The sequence below is a fragment of the Primulina eburnea genome, chromosome 14, assembly GCF_022965805.1.
Source record: "Primulina eburnea isolate SZY01 chromosome 14, ASM2296580v1, whole genome shotgun sequence".
NCBI lineage: Eukaryota > Viridiplantae > Streptophyta > Magnoliopsida > Lamiales > Gesneriaceae > Primulina > Primulina eburnea.
The window spans coordinates 19,460,167-19,469,474 of NC_133114.1; positions in this window are offsets into that span (position 1 = coordinate 19,460,167).

The window sequence follows — 9,308 nt, forward strand, 5'->3', positions numbered from 1 at the left end:
AAAGCTAGTCACTTTCAAGGATCAAACTTCATCCAAAATGATATATGATTGAAAGTTTATGATAAAAATGATTCTTATGATATATGATTTAGGAGGAGGATTAAAGCTATTTTTAAAATGATTTATTTATGCTTACAGCTTATGTTAAATGAATTTAAAGGATTTATTTATGCTTAAAGTTATTTTAAAATAATTTTACGATTTATAATTTAATTATGCTAAATGATTTTAAATGATTTATTTATGTTCAAAATATATTTTAAATAAAAATATGATTTTAATGCATGTGAGTATATATGTATTATTTGCTATCCATGTATCGAACGTGTTGAGTATTTAGACTCACTAGGTTTGTATGATTCAGGTTTAGATGATTTATGAGAGGTGCTGACGCTTGAGTGAATCGAGTGCAGCAGTACACATCCGAGAGTCTTTATGTTTCCGTACTAGCTAGATAGATAAATGATTTAAAGATTATGTTAATTATTTTTATTAGAGATATTTTTATGCTTAATTTTATTGTTAGTCGATCTTTTTAAATGTCGATTTAGGAATTTTGGTTAGTCGATTATTTAGGATTTTATTTTATGCACTTGAGATTTCATATGTTAATTTATTATGAATTGTTGGAAATGTTAAGTTTATTTATTTGGTATTTTTGAGTTATGATTTATGCTTTAATATAAAAAAAATTAGAGGTCGTTCAGTTGGTATCAGAGCCAAGGTTTCCCCAAAGGGTTGTGTACTGTCGCTTCGAGAAGCTCAAGAAGTCACGCCTCAACTATGTGAGTTTTTATTGCTTTATATTTAACATGCTAAAATTCTTTTAAATGTTTATATGATACATGATATAAATGTTAGTTGCATGATGCATGGAAAAATGATTAATTGCATGTTGGGTAGTGGAATTGATTGAGATATCGAAGAACTTAGAGGAAAATAGGGTGTATGCACTATTTGAGCCGGATTTAGGAGTCAAATTTGGGAAATTTTTGGGTTAGAACCTAAGCTTTGCAATCATCAAGTCAAGAAAAATTTTGAGGACGAAATTCTATTTAAGAGGGGGAGGGTTGAATTGTAACGTCCGAAAAACCAACCTACGTAAACCACATGCATGCAAAATTATTTTAATTGCTTTATGGTTTTATTTAATTGTTTTTAAATGCTTGCATGATATTTATTATATGATTAAATGTATGATTGCATGATTAAATGATTATGTGACATGTTTTCATGAAATTAAGGATTTTACCCTGAATATTCGATAATAGGCAGGGGAAAGGAGAGCGGAGACGACCAAAACAAGAATATGTATTTTTATTTAAATAATGGCAAGGCTTCCTAATATGATTAAAAATGATTTAATTTTCTTAAAAATGTTAGAGTTCGAATTATTTTACGAGTCAAGCTCGATTTTTCTCGGAAAGTCAGTTTTGGGCAAACAAGGAGTTTTAAAAGATCAAAAATATTATTTATGGAAACTTATTTTTATAAAATTTTATTATTTAATTAATTAAGTGTTATTGGGCCCAATTTAATGATTTAACTAGGCCCCATAAACATATATTGGCCAATATAATTGGTTGACTTAAAAGTACACATGATGTCAACAAGTTCATATATCATATAAAAATTAGTCATTTTCTTTTTCTTTCATGTTTATGTTCATGAGATATCACCTATCTTCAATATTCATGAATTCCTTTCATATTTAATACAAACAAAGGAATAAGGTGCTATGTTTTAATCAATAAACATACTAACAATATACATATAGCAATAATCAATGGGAAGCATTTGAAATTCATGATATTACTCATGTGTTACTTCAAGAACATGCCAACTTACTGTCCAAGCGTACGAATACTGGTTTGAGACGATGATTCTCGCTCCTATACTGTCAAATATATCAATAATTCAGTCACTATGTCTATACTAGGTGAAAGTCATCCCTTTATGATCCTCTCCATATATAACAACCATTAGAGATGAACACTTGCAACTCTAGGATGATCTTGAGGTGGAAAATTCAATTCTAGCTTCAAAATGAGGAAGAAGAAGAAAAAACCACTTGAAGGAAGATTTCTTGTTTTTCTCTCGTGTTTGTTCTGAGGTGAGTTGAGTTGAGGAAAATGGTGTAGATGCCTAGAAAATTCGAAACTTATCTTTTAATATACCTAGTGGCGCTCGGGCAGTAACATATGACCGCTCGGGCACAGAACCTTCTGTCTAAATACTGAAAATGGCGTGCATCGGCGCTCAGGGGGTAATATTCTACCTCTCGGGCACGGAACTTTCTGTAAAAATACTGAAATTGGGGTACAAGGCCGCTCGGGCTGTAACATCTTACCGTTCGGGCGCCAAACATTATGTTCCTGCACACAGCTTTATCAAAGATCCCTCCAGAAATGTCTTGTCCCTTCATAATTTGAACAAGTGGTAAACATGAAAGTTTTAGTTCTATGTCTTGGCTTGCATCTCCAATTGGTTTCATGTCATTTGAATGTCTGAATAAAAAGTTATGCTCATTCTCCAAACATGTGTCAGTGAAGGAACGATGGTACATACTACACATTTTGGGACGATTTTGGCCTTGTTTCCCAATGGATTTGAACCAAACTCAAAACATAAAAGTTGTAGTCCTATTATTAGATTTCTAATGAAGTTGGCCTTATATCAATATGATTCATTAATATACTTATGCTAAAAACCGTAAGAAGTGTCATAGTGTTCATTCTCGTTTCGTGCATTTCAATATCAATGTTCATGAAATCATTTCATTCACACATCTTACTATCACTATGCAATATAGTCACCATATTCAATCTCACTATCGATATCTCAATCAACATGTGAAACATAATGAGCCAAATAACCACATAATAAATGACATAAATGTATTATTAATCACCTGTACGAGTAACTGGGCATTACAATTCTCCCCTGCTTCATATAATTTCATCCTCGAAATTTGACATATCATATAGTTCATGATATCTCTGTCGAATTTCGTCTTTTTGCTCCCATTTTGTTTCTTCGATTGTATGATTGCGTCATAATAGTTTCACTAAGGGCATTTCCTTGTCTCGTAATACTTTTGATTTCCTTTCGAGGATTTGGACCGGCCATTCTTCATACGAGAGATTCGATGCAAGATCCAATGGTTCGTAATGAAGAACGTGAGCTAGATTTTCTTCCATAGCAAGGAAACGTGAAAAACGTCACGAACATTTGACAAATTCGGTGGTAAAGCAACTCGGTAAGCTCTGTCTCCTATTCTGTCCAAGATTTCAAACGGACCGATATATCTTGGACTTAATTTTCCCTTCTTATAGAAACGCAAAATGTCCTTCAATTGTGATATTTTTACAAATACATGGTCACCAATATGAAATTCCAATTGACGACGTCACACAGCAGCATAGCTTTTCTGTCGGCTCTAGGCAGTATGCATTCTTTCTCTGATCTTTGTTACTAATTCGGCTGTCTGTTGTACCGATTGAGGGCCTAATAATTTTCTTTCTCCTACTTCATCCCAATGTACCGGAGAGCGACATTTTCTACAATATAATGTAGTATATGGTGTCATTCCAATAATTGACTGATAGCTATTGTTATATGTAAACTCAGCCAATGGTAGTTTACTATCCCAACTGCCTGGAAAATCAATATTACATGCCCTCAACATATCTTGTAAAAGCTGATTTACTCGTTCTGATTGTCCATCAGTTTAAGGGTGAAATGTTGTACTAAATGCTAATCGGTTCCATAGCATGATGTAAACTTTTCCAAAATGTAGACGTAAATTTGGGATCTTTATCAGATATAATGGACACTTCGATGCCATGAAGCCTCACTTTCTCTTTGATGTATTCTTCAGCATATTGATTCATCGTATATGTGGTCTTCACCGGAAGAAAGTGAGTTGATTTTGTAAGCCGGTCGACAATAACCCATATAACATTGAATCCTCTTTGTGTTCTTGGTAAACCAATGATGAAATCCATTGTAATGTGTTCCCATTTCCACCCAGGAATGGGTAATGGTTTCAGGAGTCCTGCTGGTCTTTGATGTTCAGTCTTGACCTGTTGACAAGTGAGACATTGTGCAGCGAATTGAGCAATGTCCTTTTTTATATCTTGCCACCAAAATAATGGTTTTAAATCTTTGTACATTTTCGTGCCTCTCGGATGAATCGAATATGGTGTAGCATGAGCATCTATATGAATGTTGGTTCTTATCATTCCTTGTTTTGGCGCACACAATCTAACTCGATATGTCCACATTACTTCCTCATTCAATTCAAAGTTCAAATTCATTTTTCCACATCTCCCTGTCTCAATTGTTGTAATTCATTATCTGTGCTTTGTTCGTCCTTGATCATGTCTGCAAGTGTTGGTCGAACCACAAGGGATGATAATCGGATTGCAGCCTTTGGAATAACCTCAATCTGCAAGTTCTATAAATCCCATAAGATTTGTTCTTGTACTTGCATTGAGGAAATAGAAATGGATTTTCGACTCAATGCATCTGCAACAACATTGGTTTTGTCACACCCTTACTCTATACTTGACATGATTACCATAATCAAAATGGGATTTTACTGATATATCTGTATTAATGAAGTAATTCCAAACAAGGGGCATCAATTTAACAGTTTATAAAAATTTTGATATGATGTCCCGACATTTGGTTTAAACCAAAAACTCAATCAATACCATATATACAACAACATCAACTATATTTTCACACACAACCATGCACCATATTGTTATACAAATACATATTTTCATATATGCATACTTTGTATCATTATAAACATCGTAACAATTGTTCAAACCCTGACATATTTTAGTACAATACATATGCAGAAACTATATAATAATAAGTCCCGGTTCTAGTCGAGGTGAGGCACGTCACAAGAATCCATTGGCGAACCGGCATCCTATGCATCTTCACTACCTGATCCTGTAATACATGAGCTACGTGAGTTTATAAAACTCAATAAGTTGGCACTTGTACATATCAATATGCGTCGAAGGAACATACATATTGAAAGGATCGGTTAGTAGGTGATAAGTGTTTAGAAGGGGAGATTGAATAAACACTCATATTTTTTGAATAATGGGTTCAGTTTAGTGATAAACTGACACTCGATATCTCTTCAGTAGATAACAATCAGTTTAACCGAAAAAAATTTGCAGAAGTAAACTGAGTGAAAGATAGAATAACTGATAGTAACTGAAATAAAATGCACACGATTTGTTTCTGGATGTTCGGAGAATAGAATAACTCCTATGTCACCCCTTCTATCACGAAGATAGGATTTTCACTCAAAAAATTTGATCGAATACACACGTTGTATTGACCCACTTCAGTTTGGACTTAACACTGCCAAACTGAAACTCTTAGTTCACAAAAACTTTTATAGTACGTGACTGAATATAACACAATTGAATAAATCTAACAAAGATTTCAAAGTTCTAGCAAGCTCGTAAATATAGCCTTGATTGCTACTGATATATCTGATAAGACTGGGCTCTTGATATTTGAATACGTGTGGTGAATTTAGCATGGTATCAGCAAGCTTGAATAGAATAATAGTTCGCGTGTTGTTCTTCTCAGCTGCCCTCTTCACCTATTTATAGGCTTCCATCTCAACGATAATATTAAATAACATTTGAATCTTTATATCTGTTGATTGCCACGTCAATATTCTCTGACATTCGTACACTGCAATCTCTAAAATATGGCGTTCCACAACTGGTTGCACTCTGTTGTACTATTTGTCGGTTGTTGTTCTCAACTGATGACGTGTACAGTTGAGAGATCAGCTGAAGGATACTCTGCTGGAAAACTCATAACTGATTGTTTCAACTGATCAGTTCCCTACTGATCAATCAGTTATATTCTGCTTCAACTGATCAGTTTCCAAAGGATCAGTTCGAAGTAGATAATATTTAGCTGGTACGCATTAATCTTCAGATAATGACAACTAACAGTTGTAAGATTTTAGTCAGTTAAGCTCGTTTGCCTTTGATCAGTTATTCCAATAAGTTCGATGCTTAGTTTGTCAAATCATTGAAATTTAGTTTCCAACAATTTCTCCCTTTTTGGTGATTGATAAAACTGTAAAAAATGTGTACAGATTCATGCACAGAAAACAAATAATCTTCAACTAATAACTGTACAAAAATGTCTCTTCAGTTGTATCCTCTCTTATTCTTTCATCAATCTAGCTGCTTCCCCCTTTTTTGTCAAGCACATCGACCTTGAGAGATAGAATCCTAACATCAGCTGCAATATTTTTGACAGGAGTCGATACCGTTGTTTGCAGCAAGTCGATTTTCTTTGAGACAGATGTCTCCTTGGATTCTACTCTCTTGCTGATTGAGTCTTGAGTAAGGGAGAGACTATCAGCGAAGCCTCTGTTCTTTTTAAGCTCGTCGATCGCAAAGGAGATGGAGGTCACAGCTGTTTGAATAGATTTCAGTTTTCCTGAATTAAATTCACTGGAGGAGTTCAACTTCAGAGAGTGATCAAGCTGAGTGCTTTGAATCTCCTTTATTTCTCTCATTATTTTGGACATATTTAGCTGAATGTCCTGAATCTTTTCAAGGACTAAATCCATATCTGATGATGGATGAGGAGATACTGGTCCAGACGGCCCTGATTCCTTTTCCTTGGTAGATTGATCAAATATCCCCAAAGTCCGGTTAGAAACCTCTGTTTCAGCATGTGTCAGCTCTAGCACGTCTTCCATACTGACTTCTTGTTGGATAGGAGGAGAAGAAGATTGATTTGGATCAGCAGATGGACTATCCTGCTGGTTAATTTGAGGATCTGCGGTAGTTTCAGTTGGAAGATCAGTGACTGAAGGTTCTGATTGTTGATCAACTGAAACTTGTTGCGGTTCATGAACATGCAACTGAGCCTCCTCAGTGACAACATTTTCTACATTTGGCTCAGCAATTTAGTGAATGAGCACTTCATTTTGAGCATCTGTAGCTGCCTGATCAGTTGGGATATCAACTGATTCATTTGAAGGCACATTTGTTTGAAATTCTCGGGCGACTGACTGAATGATCTCATCGATATTGGCAAGTGTCAAGTCAGCGTCCGAGTACAGTTGAGGATTAACAACAGAAGAAGATGGTGGCACATCATGAATTGGCTCTACTGTTGTAGCAGCAGCTTGTTTTGGGGATGGCTCTTTGTGCTGAGATGGCGATTCATCTTCTTCATCTTCTGAAGTGCCTTCATGATTGATTAGCTCTTGATCCATTTCCCAAAACTTTATCTGCGATTGCAGAGCAATAACATCGTTGTCTAGCTGAGTGAGCACAGCTCGATCATTATAAGCAGTTGGACTTGTGGGAATGTAGTTGCTTTTGAGCTTTTCAATCAGTTGGCCCAAATTTTTGGCTCTGATTTGAACAAAGTAATAATTCTTTCTCCCCAATGCCTGAACAATTGTAGCTGCTTTGATCATTCTGAGAATAGTTGCTTCCAATTTGAAGAAAGTATTCAGTTTGGACTTCTTTTTCAACTGCTTGGCAAAGGTGTGAGTTCTGAACCTCGTCCAAGCATCATAAACTTTCAGTTTTGATTCATCAAAGGCGTTGACCTGTTCTCATATAGGGTCAATGTGAGTCTGAATTGCATTGGATGGCATGGGCTCTTCGATCAACTTGCCCTTTCCTTTCTCATCAGAAAGAATGGTTGAAGTGTTCAGTCCAAAGTGAGTAGTGTCCACTTGTTCTTGAATTATGATTCCTTTGGGTCGAGCAGGAGCAAGAATTGTAGGTCGTTTGATATTGATTAAAGGAGCCGACCCTCTTGTTGATTCCTTCTTTTTACCTGCTGTAGTGACGGCCTTTTTGGATGGATCAGTTGGTGGAAGTAACTGATCTTTAGCTGAAACATCAGCTGGAATAGATTTCAACGGAATAGCCTGAATATGCTATTGAGCATCTGATTGCTTCAGTCTATCAACTGGGAAAGATGCCCACATAGCTACTGGCTTTGTTTTCTGAGTCCTTTGTTTCTTTGTAATCAAATGAAAAAGGTGTTTCCTCAGGATCTGATCCACTGACAATCAGTTTTCTCTTGATGGTTTTCAGTTGAACCAAAGTTCTTCCCTTCTTAACTGTCTTGGGAACATCCTGCTGCGTCCCAATCTCCTTTTTGATCTTCACAAACTGATCAGGAGAGATGTCTAGTTTAGTATTTGGTGGCTGAACATTCTTGGCATTGAAGACTTTGAATTTTGATGATCTCTCTGAATCATCAGCCACCAGTCCTTTGACTTTCATCAAGTAACTCAGCTGAACTGGAATCCTTTGGACTGCTTGGTGGAATGAAACATATTCTTCAAGCTATTGAAGATAAGGGGCTTTCAGATCAGTCTTCGACCAGCCATAATAACAGTGATGGCTTGAAATTTCTCCAAGGTAAGTGAAGCAAAAGATCATGCCTTCGCCAATAGCCCCTTGGCTACAATATTAGGCAGCTACTGAACTTCGTGCTTCAGTTCCTTCTTTGGATCGGAAACCTTGATTTTCCGTCCATCAGCAGAAGGTAGAGTTTGCATCTCTTCGACATCAGATGCCTTAACTTCAGCAAGGTTTGCTAGCCCATCAGAAGGCAATAAGAACATTTCTCCAACGATTCTTCAGAAATGGTCAACAACTGACCATTGACAGTAGAGATGATGCTTCCATCAGAATTGATATTCCCGTTAGAGTAGAAGTCAATAAGTTCCTGAATGATGCATAGGCAAGAAATATTCTGATAGCTTCCAGTCTTGCAACTGGTGCATATGTTTCATCATAATAAATTCTTTCTTCTTGCCTATATCCTTGTGCTACCAGTCTTGCCTTGTTGCGCACAACTGAACCGTCTTCGTTAAGTTTATTCCTGTAAACCAATTTTGTACCTATAACAGTTTTTGACATTGGTCTTGGAACTAGGTTCCAGACATTGTTATGGGTAAACTGATTCAGCTCCTCTTGCATTGCATTTGTCCAGTTTGGATCAGCAAGAGCTTCATCAGTTTTCTTCGGTTCCGATTGCGATACAAAAGCTGAATGAATAAATAAATTTAGCATTTGATTCCTTGTTCTTACTGGGTCAGATGCATTACCTATAACCAATTCTGGAGGATGTGATTTCTTCCATTTGAGTTCAGCGTTTGTTGCTTCTGTATCAGCAATTACTTCTGTAGGCAGCTGAATGTTTTCAATTTCAGTTGGAGCTGTTTCAGTTGGTAACTGAATATCATTTCTTTGCTCTTCCAACTGATTTTC